The 20843-nt window shown below is 41.6% G+C and overlaps 1 long non-coding RNA gene across 1 annotated transcript in view; it reads left to right on the top strand.

Annotated features, from left to right (window-relative positions):
* Positions 1-252: 252 nt before the first annotated feature.
* The window catches only part of LOC308056962, a 46600-nt gene continuing 26009 nt past the window's right edge, over positions 253-20843 (top strand). Inside the window, exon 1 of the long non-coding RNA XR_013925044.1 lies at positions 253-14536. This is a non-coding gene — a long non-coding RNA (uncharacterized lncRNA). The remainder of the gene's footprint in view (positions 14537-20843) is intronic.

The raw sequence follows: 20843 nt of genomic DNA, 5'->3' as shown, positions 1-20843 counted from the left end.
GTGTAGTTTTCAAAATTATTAAAGACTGTTTGCTTTCTTAGAATTCTCCCTGGAATGGCAGTTAGCATCCCTGCTCATTAGGTCCTTCATTCCTAAAATCTTAAAGGAAAGACCTATGCCCTTCAGGTTTCACTGGACTGACTTTCCTGAAGGAGACTGGAAGGATTAGGAAGGTTAAGAAAGCAAATGGGATTATGGGTTAGTGGCTGGACATAAGGGCTACAGACACTGCTCAGTACATCATCAGCTCTGGTACAGCAGCATCAAGAGCTTGGTGTCAGCCTGCTGCACTGTACCTCCTGGTGATCCAGCTGGGCCAGCATGCTGCTGTCTGCCAGCTGGGGCTCAGAGCACAGGGGACATCATTGTGTTCAAACAGGTCTCTGAGAGCTGAAGTAGCTTGTTTAAATCGTGTATTTCCACAAACTCCTACATGCATGTGTCTTTACATTCATGAATTTGTGGTTATTTCAAAATTCTTAAAACCATATTCTCAGCAAGATCCTCATTTCTCAGTGCGGATGCCAAATGGATACTGTGTTCCCTGCAGCATATTGGAGACATTTGGAGAGAATGCCAAACCTATGATTAGTCTCAGCTAATAAATTAAATTTTTAATAGAGGTACTGTACCTAGCTGGTCAGCCTAACCAATTCACGTAAGCAACGTTTGAATCAAATGCAATCAGAAAAATGGGCAGTATTCAGAAAAGTTAAGCAAGGCTTCATGGGATCTAAGCCACTAAACTGTACTACATGTTCATAACCAGAAACATTTTAGCTTTTTATGAGCTCTTAGTTCTGCGTACATGGTTATCAGATTCAGGCTCACAGTTGTCTGTAGTCCACGTGCCTGTGTGCCTTTCATAAGTATTTTAAAACACTTCAGCACAAAGAGAGAAAACTTTGTTTTGATTCCTGGAAAACACAGTGTTGAACAACCTCTACTTTAAACTGTGTTCTCAGCATTGCTTTTAAATATGCCTTGAATGAGACTGGAACAGAGCAGTCATACACAGTGAACAGGTTATGCAAGAGCACCCCCTGGATAAAGCAAAAAGTGAAATCATTTCCTCCTCATCATTCTCACAGGTTGTTTTGGTGGATTCATTGTATTACTTTGAATTGGCTTCTTTTACAGAATTGTTTTGGTTTTCCTGAGAACTGAATTAGAGTGTGTGTACGTGTGTTAAGGGGTAGGAGGGAGGAGAGAAAAGGTGCTTTGCTGTTCGTGTTCATTGCACACAGAGACATGATAGCCATTGTACAGAGTTCAACAGAAATTAGTATGGGTGCGGTGCTGTACACACAGACCAAAGCAAGCTAAATCTACCCCCATGTGGGGAAGTTCCAGTTTTACATCTTTTCTGAAATACTGATGTCTTAGAAGGCTTGTTACTACTGCAATTACAGAATCACATAATGGTCAGGGTTGGAAGGGACCTCTGGAGATCACTTAGTCCAACCCCCTGCTACAGCAGGTTCACCTGCAGCAGGTTGCACAGACTCGCATCCAGGTGGGTTTGAATGTCTCCAGAGAAGGAGACTCCACAGCCTCTCTGGGCAGCGTGTTCCAGTGCCTCAAGGTACTGTTCTAGTACCCTCAAGGTAAAGAAGTTCTTCCTCATATTCCGATGGAACTTCCTGTGCTGCACTTTGCGCCCCCGTTGCCCCTTGGCCTGTCACTGGGCATCACTGAACAGAGCCTGGCCCCAGCCTCTTCACACTCGCCCTTGAGACAGTTGCAGACATTGGTAAGGTCCCCTCTCGCTCTTTTCTCCAGGCTAAGCAGTCCCAGCTCCCTCAGCCTTTCCTCAGAAGGGAGATGCTCCAGCCCCCTCACCATCTCTGTAGCCCTCCACTAGACCCTTTCCAGTAGTTCTCTGTCTCTCTTGAACTGGGGAGCCCAGAACTGGACCACAGCACTCCAGATGTGGCTTCACCAGGGTAGAGCAGAGGGGGAGGATCACCTCCTTAGACCACAGTAATTTGCTGTATCTACAGTAGCATGCTAAATACAGCCAGGACATAGGCTCAGGTAGTGTTCTGTATATAATTGTTTAGTTGTTAGCATGCATCATAGCACAGTTTTGACTCATACCATCTTGCATCCTCAGAGGCACCCAGCCAGAGTTCAGGTGCCAGCAAGGATCGGTGATGGTTCCTACTGAGTGATGTGGATGCAACCGCTCTTTTAAAGAAAGATAATTTAATTGTATCACCATAAGCTGGGCCATGCCTCTTGCTCCTAAGCTGAAGAAAAACTTCTAAGCTATTTTACTTAATTGCTGGTGTTTTATGGACTAAAGCAGCATAGCCCCCTTGGTAGGGAAATAGCTTGCCAACTAAGAGATCTGATTTCATATCTGTATGGTTAGCATACCATGAACTGCTAAGTTCTTAAAGGTATTTAAGATTATTAAATTCCAACAAAGTTGAGGTACTTAATTACATTTACAGATCTCTATATACCCAGCCATGGAAAACAAAGTGGGGAAAATAGCAAATTCCTATGTCAATAAGTAGAAAAATTAAAAAGTCCAATGTACTGAAATCCTATGGTCATGGAGCCTATACTACTTCACAAGATAGAAGTGGTGTGCAAGAAGAAGATTATTTGTTCTTTTGCTTTCTTTCCCACCTCCTCATGTCCTATCCTGATTATCTGCTTATTTCTTTGTGAATTCATAAAACACAGACTTCAGAGGATGCAAAACAAAGGCAGTTTTGCTGTGCAGCATGAAAATAGAACACTAATCATGGTTAAAAAAAGAGCTTGTCAGGTATTAAAAAATTGTATGGATTGTATTGACTAACATAGGATAAAGACCTATGTGAAAAATATCATACAATTTCAAAGGAGAAAAGAAGAAAATGGTGGTTTATATCTTTAAACAGTTTTAATGATAAAATTATAATGCCTTATTTCCAAATGAGGAGGTGAGCACTTGCTCCCTAACTGGTATATTAAATGCTGAAAAGTAAACAGCTTAAACTAAGCTCATCCAGAGTACATCAGCATCTTCATGTGTGTCTTTGTCAGCTCAGCATTAGACAGACATGGAACTACTAACTGCCTAAAAGCAGCACTTGACTATATTTCACATAACTGCATTTTTTTTGTTTCAGCAATTGACATAGATAAGTAAGGATAAGGGTGCCAGTAGCATTTGTTTTTACCCATTCATTTTGTATCCATGACACTTAGTACTACGTTAGAGGTCATTTCTCATTTCTCAGATATGAGAGATATAACTTCACAACCCCAATTTTTGAATCTTTATGTATTGTGCATACAAAGTCACAATTTAAAGAGAAAACGTATCTGTCTTGTAAGAGTTAGAAGATGAGTCACCATACACCAACGTACACACCTTATTTTCAAATGATGTATGATTAAAACAGAACTCAGAAACAGACTAAAAATAAGATACAACTTTAAAAGAACAGTTGTCAGTTGAGAACTGAAATTTGTATTTAAAAGTTAGAATCTAGTGTCGTATCCGGTTATCAGATCACTGTAGGGTCACAATGAAGATGCACATAGTGGGAATGTAAGACTTTATGTCCATAGCTCCCAACTGAAGTTTAAACTGACTCTGAACCAGGCCTTACTGGAAATATAGCAACTCTGATTACCAGATGCTATTATAGAGTCTCTAGTGGAGTTTGTTGTCATTCCGTACCCATGTTTTCATTTTCTAGGTCATTAGATATCCCTTCTCTTTCTTAATTTAGCTATGGTGTTTCAGAGAGGACTCCATGTGCAATAGCAGTAACAACAGACGATTACTGCACACTTGTCAGTGGCTTTCAAATTATACAAAAATACTTTATTTTAAACATAAAATCATTTATATTCAGAAAGGTAAGGAAAGCATCAGTCAAGTTCATTTCATATTCTTAAAAAAAATTAAAAAACACCCCATCCAAAAGCTTGAAATACATTCTGAAGTACTTCCTAAATGATTTTTAAAGCATTGAGTATTATAATTGTGTGATATCATGGATGGATATGTACTTTCTAGGAAAGAGAAACCAGCAAGGAAAGGTGGTAGAGTTCCCCTTCATGTAAGGGAGCAACTGGAATGTATTGGGTTCTCCCTTGGGGGGGACGCAGAACAAGTCAAGAGCTTATGGGTAAAGATTAAGGGGCAGGCCAACATGGGGGATACTGTTATTGGTGTTTGCTACAGGTCATCTGATGAGTAAGAGGAAGTTGCTGAGGTCTTCTACCGACAATTGGAGGTATTCTCATGATCCCAGGCCCTGGTTCTCATGGGGGACTGGTATCTGCTGGAAAGGCAACATAGCTAGGCTCATGCAATCCAGAAGGTTCCTGCAGAGCATTGATGATAACTTCTTGACTCAGGTGGTGGAGAACCAACGAGGTGTGCTTCTGGGCCTTGTATTCACAAAGAAGGACTGGCTGGATATGTGAAGGCTGGAGGCAGCCTTGGCTGCAGTGATGATGAGATGGTGGACTTCAGGATCCTGCATGGAGAAAGCAGGACAATAGGTAGGATTTCAACCCTGGGCTTTAGGAAAGTTAACTCTGGCCTCTTCAAGGACCTGCTTGGAGAAATCCCATGGGTTAGGGCCCTAGAAGGTAGGGGGGTCCAAGAGAGTTAGCTAATATTCAAGCATCACTTCCTCCAAGCTCGGGATAGGTGCATCCCCATGAGCAAGAAATCAAGCAAAGGAGGCAGGAGGCCTGCACGAATGACCCAGGAGCTGCTGGCAGACCTCAAACAGAAGAAGGAAGTTTAAAGGATGTGGAAAAAGGGACAGGCAACTTGGGAGGAACATAGGAATGTTGTCAGAGCATGCAGGGAGGTGATGAGGAAGGTGGAATTAAATGGGATAAGAGAGGTCAAGGACAACAAGAAGGGTTTCTTCAAGTATATCAGCAGGAAAAGGATGACTGAGCAAAATGCGGGCCTGCTGCTGAATGAGGTGGGAGCCCTGGTGATGAAGGACACAGAGAAGGCAGAGTCACTGAACGTTGTCTTTGCTTCAGTTTTAACTGCAAGGCCAGCCCTCAGGAATGCCAGACCCTGGAGGCAAGAGAGGAAGTCTGAAAAAGGGAAGACTTTCCCTTGGCTGAGGATAATTGGGTTAAAGATTATTTAGACAAACATGACACCCACAAATCCATGGGCCCCAATGGGGTACACCCATGAGTGCTGAGGGAGCTGGCAGATGTTATTACTAAGCCACTCTCCATCATCTTTGAAAGGTCATGAAGGACAGGAGACATGCCTGAGGACTGGGGGAAAGCCAATGTCACTCCAGTATTCCAAAAGGGCAAGAAGGAGGACCAAGGAAACTACAGGCTGGTCAGCCTCACCTCCATCCCTGGAAAGGTGTTGGAAGCACATGCTGGAAGTCATCTCAAAGCATGTGGAAGAAAAGAAGGTTATCAGGAGTAGTCAACATGGATTCACCAAGGAGAAATCATGCCTGACCAACCTGAGAGCCTTCTATGGTGAAATGACTGGCTGAGTAGATGAAGGGAGAGTGGTGGAGGTTGTCTACCTTGACTTCAGCAAGGCTTTTGACACTGTCTCCCATAACACCCTCAGAGGTAAGCTCAGGAAGTGTGGGTTGGATGGGTGGACAGTGAGGTGGATGGAGAACTGGCTGAACAGCTGAGCTCAGAGGGTTCTGATCAGTGGTGCAGAGCCCAGCTGGAGGCCTGTAGCTCATGGTGTCCCCCAGGGGTGCTAGGTCCAGTCCCAGTCAACCTATTCATCAGTGACCCAGATGAAGGGACTGAGTGTCCCCTCAGCAGGTTTGCTGATGATACAGAGCTGGGAGCAGGGGCTGATACCCCAGCAGGCTGCGCTGCCATTCAGCGAGACCTGGACAGGCTGGAGAGTTGGGTGGGGAGGAACCTGATGAAGTTCAGCAGAGGCAAGCGTAGGGTCCTGTACCTGGGGAGGGACAACCCCCCATACCAGCACAGGCTGGGGCTGACCTGCTGGAAGGCAGCTCTGCGGAGAAGGGCCTGGGAGTGCTGGAGCACAGCAAGGTGCCCATGAGCCAGCAGTGTGCCCTGTGGCCAAGGCGGCCAGTGGGATCCTGGGGGGCATTAGGGGAACGTGGCCAGCAGGTCGAGGGAGGTGATCCTCCCCTCTGCTCTACCCTGGTGAGGCCGCAGCTGGAGTGCTGTGGTCCAGTTCTGGGCTCCCCAATTCAAGAGGGACAGGGAACTACTGGAGAGGGTCCAGCAAGGGCTGCAGAGATGGTGAGGGGGCTGGAGCATCTCCCTTCTGAGGAAAGGCTGAGGGAGCTGGGCCAATTTACCTGAAGAAGACTGAGAGGGGACCTTATCAGTGTTCACAACTGTCTCAAGGGCGAGTGTGAAGAGGCTGGGGCCAGGCTCTGTTCAGTGATGCCCATTGACAGGCCAAGGGGCAACGGGGGCACAAAGTGCAGCACAGGAAGTTCCATCTGAATATGAGGCAGAATTTCTTTACCTTGAGGGTGACAAAGTACTGCCACAGGCTGCTCAGAGAGGCTGTGGAATCTCCTTCTCTGGAGACATTCAAACCCACCTGGATGCGAGTCTGTGCAACCTGCTGCAGATGAACCTGCTGTAGCAGGGGGTTGGACTAAGTGATCTCCAGAGGACCCTTCCAGCTCTGACCAATCTGTTATTCTACGAGAAGCAAGCATAGTTTCAAGGACTTTTGCACTCTTAGTTTCCTTTGCTGTCAGATCACAATGGCCCTGGCTTACATAATCAACAAAATCCTACTTGGAGATGCAACTTCAAAATTTAGTATGTTTATTTTTAAACTGTTTTTAACTCTACACAGTCCTTACATATGGGATCGACCTTAGTTTCCCAGTACAGTCTCCTTGAAAACTCTTTGTTAATGTAGTGAGAATGGATGCATCCAAAACTGTCCTTCTCTGGACTAACATTCCCAACCGTCTATTATCTCACTTCCTAATCTCTCTGACATTTGCTCCTGGGTATAAAATTCCCATAGTATTTTCTGGTGTTCATTGCATCTATCTCTTTCTAGTGCAAAATTTCCTGATGATTCCTGTTTCCTGACAGTCTGAATAAAATTATGCTTTTTGTGATTTAATAGTCCTAGAGGTGAAGTCATTTTCAGCATAGAGGTTATGTGAGAGGTTGCTGTTTATAGCATACAACAGTGATAGCACATTTGAATGCCAATGCTGTAAATCAGAGAAATATAGTTGCAACTGCAAGTTATACTTTTACTTTGCATACTTTTTTTTTTAATTATTTTATTTTACAGCGGTTGGGTGGCAGATGTGTGCAGAGCAGACAGTTCTTTTGGTCTAGCCCACAAATATTACTGGTCTGTAGAAAAGACTACTACCCAGACATGCATGCATACACACAATCACAGACATATTAGTACCTATTATCTGGGGAATGGACACATCATGGTTCATTTACCATGGATAATTTGGTATGCAATCTCTTGCTTGACAATAAGCCACATACATAGGCAAGTTACTTACCAGCAAGAAATAATACATTGCTATTTTTTCTGGAATAAACACACCTGCCAGTTCACAAATTGATCTGTTTTTATTAGAGTAATGCTAGGAGAAATCTCTTCATTAGTTTAGATCTCCACTGATACAGGTGTACAAGGACTCCTCATAGTAACATAGGTAAATTTCATCAAGGACGTAGACACTGCTCTTGCTAATCTCTGAAGAAGTATGATGCTCTTTCAGAATGAATGCAAAAATAAGTGTGCTTGTCTTTGACTTGTACTTTTGTTTTCTGCTAAAGCTTCCTCATATAAAAATAATCCACAGCTAAAATGGGCTCTTTGTGGTCAAGGTTTCCTCATCCTGAATGCATGCTTATTCCCTCCACTCCACATTCATAAATAGCTTGAGAGCTTTCAAGCATCTGAGGTCATTGTGCTTCACACAATTGTTCTTTGTTGTACTCTGTGAAGGAGATTATACGAGAGCAAGCTGGAATTCCTGGATATGATATTTCTCACTATTGAAGGGCTATCTCCTTGAATGAAAAAAGCAATAAGGCTATCTGAAGTGACCTTGGCCATTGTTCATGTACTTTACAACATTACACAATTAGATGTGAGTTCAAATCAAGAAGCCCTAGAAAACCACAGGGATCACTTTCAGGCCTGATAATGTCTCTGCACTGGTCAAATTTTGCTGGATGAAGGATGCATTTTCTGAAATATAGCTCTATGCATCAAAGAAAGTATTTGATTAGTATTTCCCTGCATGATTTAACCCTGTCTGTTATAGAACTCCTTTGTCATCAGTTGCTGAGCTGTTAATCCCTGTAAGCATATTAAAATTAAACACGTGTAGCGGAAACAAGTTGCTGCTCACTTTTGGTAATTCTTAGTAAGTATAGCCAAAAAGCAAATTACAAGGAATCTCATTATTGGCAAATTAATATTGCTAATGCAACTGCTGGCTGGTTGATAATACATACAGTATTCATCACCATATTTTAGAAAAATATACTAAACTCTTTCTCCGTATAACTTGTTGAAAATAAGACATGCATCTGAGTGCAGGGGAAAGAGTCTGAACACCTTTTGATGCCATTTCTTAGAGAGAGAGGTAGGAGATCTCCAAGCTTCTAGACTGTTAGTTTTCAGAAAATAAGATACCGGATGGTAGAGTGAAACTGCAATACCAGTGGAGAGGAAAAGTATCACAGAGACTGTACTTCATCCTGCACTCTAAAGAATTCAATGGGAAGAGGCAGATGTTGTGGCTGCCACTAGAAAAGTTTAAATTGAGTCTTTGCTTTATTAGATGTCCAAAAACCTAAAGACTTGATGACAGAGCGTACCACACCTCTAACCAATGTGCAGAGAGGACTGTGCTCTTGGGCCTAAGCTAATTTTGAACATGATCTTGTTCTCTGTTTTAAATTATACTAAAGAGTATGTCCACTTGGAGACCAAAATTTGTGAACCTGGGTCAATGAATGCACAGCAAGTGAAATGCTTACTTCCCCCAGATTTAACTCTGCTTAATTAACTGAGAGAATTCCCAGTGCCATGGAACCATAGATATAGATCTGGCAAGCACCACTTCACCATTCTCCACAGGCAAGATCCTCATTCAGGCCCAAAATGATACATCCTTACTGAATGTGGAAGCTATAGTTTGCATTATCTTATTTATGTTTCTTCCCACTTTACTGAGATCCCAATTTCAAAAGGTGTGGTAGGTGGCTGTGAAGAAACTGTTGGGTTCAAGTGCATGACATTTCATTGACAGCAGATGACAGCAGTTTGGATGGAGACCCTGAGAAATCCAAAACTCTATCCACACTTAAAAAAAAAGAGTGAGAATGAAAACTTGGTAATAGATGACAAGTTGGGTTTTTTCGTAAGTGTGGACTGTACCTGTGCAGAGCTAAACTTAATAAAAACTTTTGTCAAACATATTCAGAGGGAATTGGCCATGATGTATTCAAAAAGGGAACAGGGGTTTTGTGTGCATATTATATCCTTGTATGTTCGTTATAAACATGCATTACTTTATATATCCGTTATATCCTTAGCACACAGGTTAGGCTGTATGCTGCCGCAAGAAACAGGAGGCACTTTTTGCTTGTCCTTATTCCATGAAGTCCCCCACGACAGTGGAGTCAGGGAAACCCTGTGACTGGCACCTCAGCTACCTCAACTTACAACTAAGTTACAACTGAGCAATATCTTTTCAACAGTTTTCTGATTAAAATATAAAACCTTATTGATTTAATGTAAACTTTTTCAAAGTGTGATAGTTTTATTTCACAAAAACAGACTACAATGTCAACAAAATAAATTTCAAATTTCAGGGAAGTTTCTATTTTGGTTGTGTTTCGAAGCTACTACTTTCCTTTTTATAAAATAAAACAAAACATTTTAAAAGGTGAATTTCTCAAAATACATAATTTCAAATGACCAGAAACCATTAGTTTTCTTGTTTGTTTTGGGAGTTCAGGGTGGCATTCACACATCTGGGAACTTTTTTGAAAGACAAATATAATGTTTTAGTTAAAGAATTTGCCACACAAGAACTTTATTTGACACCTGCTTGAAATTTTACTAATTTCAGGCTGTAGTTAAGAGGAAGTAGAGTAAAAAGTTAACCTTACATAATATGTATTTCTTTATGGTTACTAATGTATAAAAGCATGGGATGGATTTGCTGTGTTTCATGAGATTATAGCTAGCTGTAGTGCTTTAGCAACGCATCTGCAGAGCCACGTCACACAAGCAGATGTTAGCTTAATGAGATTTCTCATGAATACCTGGTCTGCAGACCAGCATCCATAGCCAATACTGGACTCACAGGAAGTGTAATGAAACCTGAATGCATTGTATTTTATTGTATTTGGCCATCTTTTTCTACTCTAAAAAAAATAAATCCCTAGTCACAATAATTATGCATGCTACTAAGCCAAACAAAAGGCAGAAGGAAAGAGCACCTCAATTGAATTGCTCCTCTGTGAATGCATGCACAGTCAGCATGTTTTAAAGGAAGGAGAGAATATTAATTCAGATCTGTGAAAAGGCACTGAGGAAAATAACCCGAAAAGTCTCAAACAGTAAGTTTGCAGAGCTTTCAGTAGACATTGTAAACATAGACATTTAAAATATGCTTACAGCATTTACTGAAATCAGCATGAACAGGGATTTGGTATAAATTACCTGCAAACTGATCAAAGGTTAAACATCAACTTGTGGTGATGCTTGTAACTTCAAACTCCAGTTTACAAACTAAACTGGTACTTACAGAGTTCAGAAATGTCACAGATTTCAGTCTACTTTAACAGTCACTTACAACTGTCGTAGCTCCCTGTTGATTTTGGGCTTCTGCCCAAGGAAGTGGGGGAGGAATTTAACATGGTCAGAAGTCTCTAAAACCTTCCCCTTTAGTAAGAAGGTCCATTGTGTAAAACTTCCATCTTTGCTAATAAGTTCTATTGTCAAACATTTTTAAAGGTTTTCCCAGTTTTCAACGACTATTCTCTTTTCCCTCTTCTTTGAAAAAAGATAACATCCTGTCCAACCTCAAGTAGGGAACTCATACACACACCATGTGTGCGTGCATTTAAGCATGAATGCAGTCCTATTCATAACTCTTGGCAAATACTAATGTGGATTTTTAAGCAACTGTGGTTGGACTTGAACTCTTTGCCTCATCTGCTAGTGTACCCAGGAGTGTAATGTTCACTTTTTTTAGCAGGGCAAGAAACAGAATAAAAGCCAATAAACCCCAGCTGAGGAGCAAATAGAAATACAGTGAAGCTGTATGGACATGTACAAGCCATAGCTACAATCACAGAAATGGTCTGATTTTCGGTTGAAGTAAGCTCAAACATTAAGAAGATAAGTCCTTAGAATAATAGAGCTACCTCCTTTCCACACATATAAGATGCTGGCCTCCTGTGTGTTTCTCTCCCTATGTTTTTTTTCTTCCCTTCTGTCATAGGTGTTCTATATTCCAAGGAAAAGACTAAAACCTGCTCTTGCCACAGATCACTGTCTTGATATCGGATATCTCACTGATATTTTATCAGTTGTCAATGTTTCAAATGGCAGGGGCTGAAATAATGCTATCAAAGCCATTTGATTAACCTGAGTTTAATGAAACTCAATTGAGAATTTTCATGAGATGACTAGGAAATAAGAAATTATTCTGTTATCATCATGTTTTCCAGCCCTCTGCTGCGTGGGAAGTAGTCATAGTGTTGATTAGACAAGCCACATAAGCTCATCTAGAATATTTCTGATTAGTGAGGAATCATGTAGAGTTTTAGGGTCTTCTGCCTGAATGCTCCTATAAAAAAAATCCTTTTAGTTATCCAATAATAAACACACTGATCATATTTTTTTTTATCATAGCAGCAAGGGAAAGTTCATCATTATATCTACTTGACTATCATAGAAATGTTGAAGATTAGACTCGTATTCAGCCTATTTAACGTTGGTTACCTAGCAGAAATATGTGTCTTAGGACTGTGTCAGTTATATGCTGTTTACAGAGAAAAATAAGTAAAAGGTATTTTCCATGGGCTACAGAAAAGACTTTGGTTATATAGGTTCTTCACCCATACAATCCCTAATCTTAGAATGGATGGGTCTACGCTCATATCCTTGCTCCTTAAGATTAAAGTTCTACTATGTGATAAGGTGAAATTAATTATAACCTCAAGAGGTTATTTCTGCCACTTCAGAATAAACTACAGAAATCTTCACCTGTATGCAGTGTACACAATAACTGAACACAGATGGAAATACTGTGCAAATGAAGCTGTCAGGATCCCTGAGATTAGCTGGCTTTCTCCAGCAGCAGTGAGGTTCATGTCTCTCTGCATCATTTAAGTCAGCTTTCCCCAGGTATATAGTGCTTATTGATCACATATACCATGCTAACATGGTCACAGGACTGGGACTTTTTTCTTGTTTTTTAATACCTATTACGGAATGAATCTTGGAAGATGCTGAGGAGGTGATTTTTAGAGAAGCCAATAGATGTAAGGACACTTGGCTATCTGGATTATTAAATCAGGGTAACTCAAGGGAGAATGAACCGTATAAAAGCACAATGCACAAGCTATGAAATATCGGTAGTATGATTAGCAGGTGTAGTCAGCAAATGCAAAACAGCTTTTCCTGACAGACTTGGCCAGCTCTTTAACCTCACACCACATATAAAGCAATCCATATTTTTCCTTCCTAATATTATTTGGAGAATACAATAAGACAACTCAAACACAAGTAAAAATATAAGATTGCAACCATGTACAATTTCACAGATCTTTCAACTAATGAAAAATGCATCTAAACATTGTGAGAAATAATTTATTCCCTTTTATTTGTTTCAGATAGTAGCTCCTAGTGACCTAAGGCCACTGAACTCCATAACTGAATGAATAAATCAAGACAGAATACAGCCCTAAAATCTGAGATGGCAAAACAGAGGTGAGGCTTGTAAGCGCTCTGGAAGATAGGATCGAGATTTAAAATGGTCTTAAAAATGGAAAGTTGGTCCAAAACCTAGAGTATGAAATTTTATGAGACAATAACAAAATACTATCAATAGAAAGAAGCAGCCAATAAATGGCTGCAGAGGATGAATACTCAGGTAGGCAGAGACAACACCAAAAGGATCGGGGAAGGCAGTAATTACAAACACAGCAGAAGTCAAATAATTTTATGCTATAGGTCAGAATAGTGGAAAGGCAGACTTTTCTTAGGATGTATGTAAGAGAAGAAAGGCAATTATTCCAGAGTATTGATGGTGTCTCTGCTTCAGGGGAGATCTTTGTGAGCAGTTCAGGTTCCATATGTGCAAACTACCTTATGGGCAAATGCAAGTGCAATAGTTACTGATGCAAACTCATTCTGCTCTACTCATACTGGGGAAGGGGCAGAAGCTGTGTGTCTGCCTAAGTACAGCCCTGAGCCCAAGTTTATAAATTTCACTGAGACTGAGTTTAGAAACTCAGGTTTTCCGACATGCTCATATGAACTTGCAGAGTGGATTGACATTTCTTCTACTTTTTACATTTTTGGTCAGAGCACAAGCAGAGGAAAAAACATGTGCCTATAATGCGCATATGCAGTGAAAGGCAAAAGGGTATGCAATATGACAGGCCAGAGTCAGGTCACTGTATAGATAATAAAAGGTCATATTGGGAACGGCAGGATGGAACTGGCTGAAAAAGAGATAAATAACATAACAGCAAAGAGAAAGACTGAGAAAAATCAGCAGGAAAAGAGAGGAGAGAACTAAGCAGAGGAAGGTGGTAGAGAAAGTGGGTGCTTTAAAGCCTTTAGTCACAGCTGTCTTACTTGTCACTAACAGCAACAAGCAGTGAGGTGTAACAAATCAACCACGTGGCCATTACCTCTGCTGGAAAGGAGGAAAAAACACCAGCCTTTTCCAGATGAAGCTGTACATTTCTGTACACATGATGTGTATTCCCAAAATAGAGTTTGACTAGATTACTGGCTGAATGTGTTCCTCTCAGAAAGTCTCTCAGGCTTTTTAAAATACCACTTAGTCATCAGTATATTCTCCTTGTGCCTTATCCCAAGGGCAGCAATGTATTCAATAGCAGAAGTACTCACAGCCCTTTATTTAGCACTCATTTAGGATTACCTCTGAGGGCGTGCCTTCCCTTTCTTATTTAGCTTTTTCCTCCCCACACCTGTGGGCAATCCAGGGCAGCCCATTTATATTAAAGTTTGGGTCACACACATCTCCTGGATTCTCCCCCTGCTGTTAGTTATTTAATGTTAATTAATGTAGGGTGCATGATTCCAGAGACTGCCACAGTTAAGCAGATAGATAGTAAATTAATCTGACAGGTGCTTGACTGGTCCTTTCTACAGTTTGTCAGCTCAGGCACAGAGGGAACTGCTACTGCCAGCAAAAGGGAGCATGTGGCTGGGAGTGGTGGAGTGTGTCCCAGCTGAGACCTGTCCCCAGTGCTGCTCTCAGCAGTGCATCTGAGTGACTGCAGCTGGGGTTACCTGCAGGTGAGAGATGTATTCCTTACTTTAAAATGTAACAGAGGTGCTGAAAACTAGAAAAGTAGATGAGATTTTTGTTATTTATTGTGTGGCTTTGGTTTTCCTTGTCCTTATAAAAAATATGTTTTTTCTTTTCCTGTCTTTCTCAGCAATTAGGCTGTGTGTTCTTTTCCTCTTTTTGGAGAAGTAGATACCGGTGATTTTATTTTGGGGGTGTTCTAAGAAACAAAGCTTTGGTTATATCTTTTTCAAAGGAGGAAATGCTGTGATTAATGCTATACTACTTCCTACAGATTACTTCCTAATCCATAATCCTAGCAACTTGATTTTTTCTTATGTGCTTTTTGAAGTATAATGCCCATATTCAAAGAAGCATAGAAAAAAATCAGACCACAAGTCTGGTTTTGCATATGCAGTGGGAAAGTCAGTAGTGTAAGCTGCAGGCTCTAGCCATCTTTGTGTTTTCCTGAAGAATAAGGAAGCAAAGTAAGTGGTTTTACAGGAGCACTTTATGTATAAAACTTGCTGAAAGCCAAATTCATTAAAATGGAATCTGTTGTAAGGTTGAGTTTTTAAGATGTCATTTTCCTGCATCGCTGTAGCTTGTGTCCAATAAGTTAACCCTGATCACAACTCTGTCTCCAGTGAGAATGCTTTTATACAGCAAGAACTAGCCTTACAACACAGGTACTGACCATACTTGTATTCTTGATTTGTCAGGGGTATGAAAAGTTAAACTGGAGAGAATGCTTTGACTGAACAACTTCACTAAAATATGCTGTTTTGTTAAAGCTAAAATATATTAAGGAGACCTACTAGTTAGTTGGAGATTTCAGCTTTATTTTTTTTCAGTAAGGCGTCTTTATCCTGTGTGAACACAACCAGATTGGAATGTAAGGATTCCTCTCCTTGCTGTGCTAGATCAAGCAATCTGCTCTAAGCCCAAGAGCCCTCGTACCAAACAATGCCAAAACAACTCCAGGTTCTTTGTGTGCACTTAACTGCTGTATGGCACTGACGTAATGACTCTGGGTGAAAGAGCCTGGTAGCTATTTTCCCCTTATTTGCACTACTTGGTGTCAGTGAAAAACACCTCCTTTCTCACTGAAACTTGACTCCCATAAATGTACTGAAAAAGGGATAAAAATCTGTACCTCTCCATTTTCATATAGCCAAAGAAGACAGCACCTGCTCTACTGTGGAAAAAGAGATCTTGGAAAGTGAGAGGGCTGCTGTTGAAGTGGGTGCTCCTCCTCTGGCTTGCTTTTTTGCTCTCCTGGTTTCAGCAGGGAGAGATAATTTTCTTCCTAGTTGGTGGTGCAGTGCTGTATTTCAGATCTAGAATAAGAAAAATGTTGGTAACTGATGTTTTAGTTGTTTCTGAGCAGTGCTTACACTAGTCAAAGCCTTTTCTGATTCTCATATGCTGTCCTGCCAGTGAGGAACACAGGGTGCACAAGAAGCTAGGAGGGGACACAGCCAGGACAGCTGACCCAAAATGGCCATAGGAATATTCCATACCATATGACATCATACTCAGCATATAAACCAGTGGGAAAGCTGGCTGGGGGCTGCTGCTCAGGAACAGGCTTGGCATCAGTCAGTGGGTGGTGAGCAACTGATTTTCATTTGCTTCACTTTTTATTGAGTTTTATTTATTTTTCTTTTATTGCTTTTTTAAAAAAATCTTATTTCAATTATTAAACTGTCTTGATGTCAACCCACGAGTTTTCTTTCATCTTTCTGATTCTTTCTCTCCCCCCCCCCCCATCCCACCAGCAGGGGAGTAAGCAAACAGCTGTGTGGTGCTTCACTGCCAGCTGGGGTTAAATGATGACATATGCAAAGTCAACAAGCTACACCCCTCCAAGCTCACTGAAGTGGCTAGGGAAAGCAGTCACTTTTATTCTATGTCCTATATTATATTTTTTTTTTTTCTGCATAAAACCAGAACTTCAGTGCCTGGGGCAGTGAGCTTGAAACCTCTTACAGGTACTCAAAAAGAAAAGCATGAGAAGAAACTGACTGTGGTGCACTGACACTGGCTAGCTACCAGGTGCCCACAAAAGCTGCTTTATCACCCCTTCCTCAATTGGACACAGGAAGAAAATATAATGAAATGCTCACAGGTTAAAATAAGAACAGGGAGATCACTCACCAATTACTCTCAGGGGCAAAATAGACTTGACTTGGGGAAATTAATTTAATTTATAACCAATCAAATCAGAGTAGGGTAATAAGAAATAAAACCAAACCTTTAAACACCTTCCTCCCACCTCTCCCTTCTTCCTAGGCTCAATTTCGCTCCTGATTTCTCTGCCTTCTCCCCCTGAGCAATGTAGGGGAATGCGGGTTGCAGTCAGTTCATCAGACATTGTTTCTGCTTTTCCTTCCCCCTCTCACTTTTCCCCTGCTCCAGCGTGGGTCCCTTCCACAGGGTGCAGTCCTTGAGGATCAGACTGCTTCAGTGTGGGTTCCTGCCCACGGGGTCACAAGTCCTGCCAGCAAACCTGCTTCAGCCTGGACTCCTCTCCCCACGGTACCACAGGTCCTGCCAGGAACCTGCTCCAGCATGGCCTTCCTCACAGGGTCACAGCTGCCTTTGGGCATTCACTTGCTGTGGGGTGCTCCATGGGCTGCAGGTGAATATCTGCTCCAACATGGACCTCCATGGGCTGCAGGGGCACAGCCTGTCTCACCATGGTCTTCACCATGGTCTTCACCATGGGCTGCAGGGGCACAGCCTGCCTCACCATGGTCTTCACCACAGGCTGCAGGAGGATCTCTGCTGCCGAGCCTGGAGCAGCTCTGCACCCCTCCTTCTGCACTGACCTGGGGGTCTGCAGAGGAGTTCCTCTTGCATAGCCTCTCTCCTGGCTGCTGTTGCACAGCAGTTATTTCCCCTTTCTTAAATACATTATCCCAGAGGTGCTACCACCATCACTGGTTGTCTCAGCATTGGCCAGCAGTGGGTGCCTCTTGAGCCAGTTGGAACTGGCTCCATTACACAAAGGAGAAGCTTCTAGCAGCTTCTGGTAAAAGCCACACCTGTATCCCACCACTACCAAAACCTTGCCATGCAAACCCAATATACTGGCCTACTGATGTTTAAAACCATTTTGAACTGGGTCTTTTCTGAAATATGGACAGTGGCTCAACAAAATAAAAATACGTGATAGGAGCTAGTCTAATTTATTGCTTTGAGTACTGCCAATTCTGTTTCCTGCAAGACAAGATCAACAGTGCTAAGCAGCATAAGTGATGCAAAATATTTGATGTCACAGGGTTATAGTAACAATTTAAAGCTGGTCAGAAAAAGATTTGATCTTATCCACACTTGCTGAGTTTATGAAACTGGAAATGTGTGTAGGGATGGTGTTTCTCTGGAGTCTGCAGGAATCCTTTCTGTGGTTCTGCCAGTGTACCCATCCCTGATCCCATCAAGCAGGTTATGGGGGATTTGGACTGCCAGGAGGTTATGGATCTGGAGCATCCCTAGTGTATTACCAACCCTGCAGTCAGCAGTTCTAGCACTTAAGTTTGCAGCTCTATTAGTTGGATCTGCTGAACGTCCTGGATGAGAACCACTGGAGTTTCAACATGCCAGGTAGTGAAGCAGAGAGGTTTGTGTTCCCTCACAAGGCTGGCTGCCTTTCAGGGTTTTTGAGGAATTTGGGCTGCCATCCAGATTTGGTGGGAATGCACTCTTCAGTCTTTGCGCAGCAGGCAGTCTCTGCTAATGTTCTGGAACAGGACTCTCAGTTCAAAGTTTGACCTTAAAAAAGAATGAAGGGGAAAAAAACAATTTTCAATGAAGTTGGTCTGAAATTCAGCTTCTGAAGTACTCCAAGTAATGGGATTTGTTGGCTCAGACTAGCTCTTAGAGTTATTCACAGCAGCATTTCTAGGTGTAGAGAAGCTCATACTTCTATCAGTCGCTGGCATAAATGTCTCACTGTTCCCTGGAAAAGCTCATTTGCATGAAGAAGAATCAATAGATGCAAATCCAGTGTGACTTGGAACAACAGGACTTTCTGTATACGAGCAGACAAACCTAACCATGAGCTAATGGGTGCAAGGAGTTAACAGTTGTTTAACTGTGAAATATATTATCAGCATTTAAATAAGTAAAGGCTGGTGCTACTTTATCACTTGATCAAGAAGCTTTGGAACACTGTTATATATGGAATGAAGCACTCAACAGGTAGAAGTCAGGAAGTTGATTAGACAATTTATCTTGTAGCCATCCTACTGTTTGGTTATTAAAACCAAACACTTGCAGCTATGCATACTAACATCGGAAGAATTTCCCATCTGTGGTGTAATTGCTTTCATCAGCTTGTTTCAAAGTAAAAACAAGCTGCTGTTTCACAGGGAATTTTTCAGTAAGGTTCCTGCATGGCAACTGCTAACCACTGATGTCCTGCCAAAGTCGTAACAGAAAACATTGCCTCTTTACTTTACAATGAACTTGCCAGGATTGTGTGTCTGTAAAGGAAGTGAAGGGGGAAGTAGGGCTGAAAGCCTACACAAAATCATTTTCTACTAATTTTTTTTTGCTTTAAGGTAAAGTCATATCTTTTCCCCCCAGATTTTCCATAAAGGAAAAAAAGAGTCCTTCCACTTAAATTTGCCTTAGTTGCTTCATCCTCCTTGTGTTTGTTAGTTTTGTTTAATCCAAAATCCTACTTTTAAATGGAACGATTTGAATGTTGAGTAATTCTTTTTCAAGGTCTAGTCATGAACTAGAGCTTGAAACCAATCATGAAATTTAGTGGTAATTTTGTTTCTCTGAAGTGATTTTTAGTTATTTAAAAACTTGCTTATATACTTGCTAGAGCCTGGAGATGGACAAATGAGGCCAGTAGGTTTGACATCTCTGGATTTCGCATAAGAAACAATACAGCTTGCAGTCTTAGGACCTGCCTGTTCTTGCCAATATCCACCCTAAAGACTCAGAGCAATATTCACTTGACACACTGTTGAATATAGGTTTAGGACTTCAGCTAGGGCTATCGGTGATGTTGGTGCTTTCATTTCTGCTGCCTTCTCAAGGCTATCCTCTCCAACAGCATCTGTTCTGTCTGAAACAGGGGAAAGTACTAAGATCAGTGTGGGGTGGCACATGTTCTGCAGGGGAAGAGGAGCTCTAAACATAGCTATTAAAACTGTTGTTAAACTATGTTTATTTAAAAATAAGAAAATTACATTAAGAGGATCTAAAATTCTTGGTAGTTTGTGCAGTGACATGTTGGTGTTTTGTGCTCAGCTCCTGCTATCCCTTTCCATAACTGACTGATAGATTCTTATAGCTGGTGAAATGTCAATATTACTGAAGAAGTGGAGAGCTGCTGCAGAAATAAACATGATAGATCTAACTAGCTGGAATTTTTTACTTATAGAGTGATATTAATAACAGTGTTGTGGATGTGGAATTTGAAGAAGTTGGGACGTTGCAAGTATTGGGTGAAATTTTGAGGCTGTTGCGGTGCTTCCATTTTCAGTTCCATCCTCTTCTGGCAAGAGTCCAAACCCACATCTGTCGTGCTGCCCTAGGTACCAGGATATGGGCTGTTCTGCATGTACCTGTAGCTTATTCAAAGGTCAGGATATAAAATTCCTGAAACATTCCTAGGAGTTAGGACTCTTCCCCTCTGGTAAGTGTGATGATTACCTGGCTATTGAATCATGCTGCCACTTGTTTTCTCTTTCTGGTCAAACAAATCTTGAATCCTTTTTCTGTGCAGCAGAACAGCTTAAACAGGATGAAGTGGAGAGACTTCCAATGCAAAACAGTCAATAATAGTTGGGGTGTTTCCTTATAGACATGCAAGTCTGAAAACCCTCAAGCAAGGAGAAGTAGTTGAACCTGGCTCTCCTGCCTACTTGTGAATGCTCTTTGGATTCACTGTAAAAGAGGATATAACAAGTACTGAGGTGTCTTCAGTGGCAAGAACGGACCTTGCTCAGTGATTTGAGGGGAGGGAGGAAGGTTCTGGTCTGCAAATCCTGACTTGGCAGGGGCACTACTGTACAAACTCCCTGAAGTGATCTGACGTGAGATTTGTTTGTGTACTCAGATTTTCCTGCTGGCTGTCCCTAGGACACCCAGTAATGAGAACTTTGTTCATGAAAAGCTTTTTATAAGACCTCTGACATCTACTATTCAAGCACTGTTACACTAAACTTGCAAACTTTGAAGACTTGTATTGGAGCTAACCCAGAACCCTTAGTATCACATGCAACATGATAGGTCATAGCCTCTCCTTCCACACCCCCTAACCCCCTAAATCATAAGGTGATTAGGACTGAG

Source organism: Falco punctatus (assembly GCF_963210335.1).
Source record: "Falco punctatus genome assembly, chromosome: Z".
Lineage (NCBI taxonomy): Eukaryota > Metazoa > Chordata > Aves > Falconiformes > Falconidae > Falco > Falco punctatus.
Note: the sequence above shows the minus strand (reverse complement) of the source record. Positions and strands in the feature narration are given on the sequence as shown.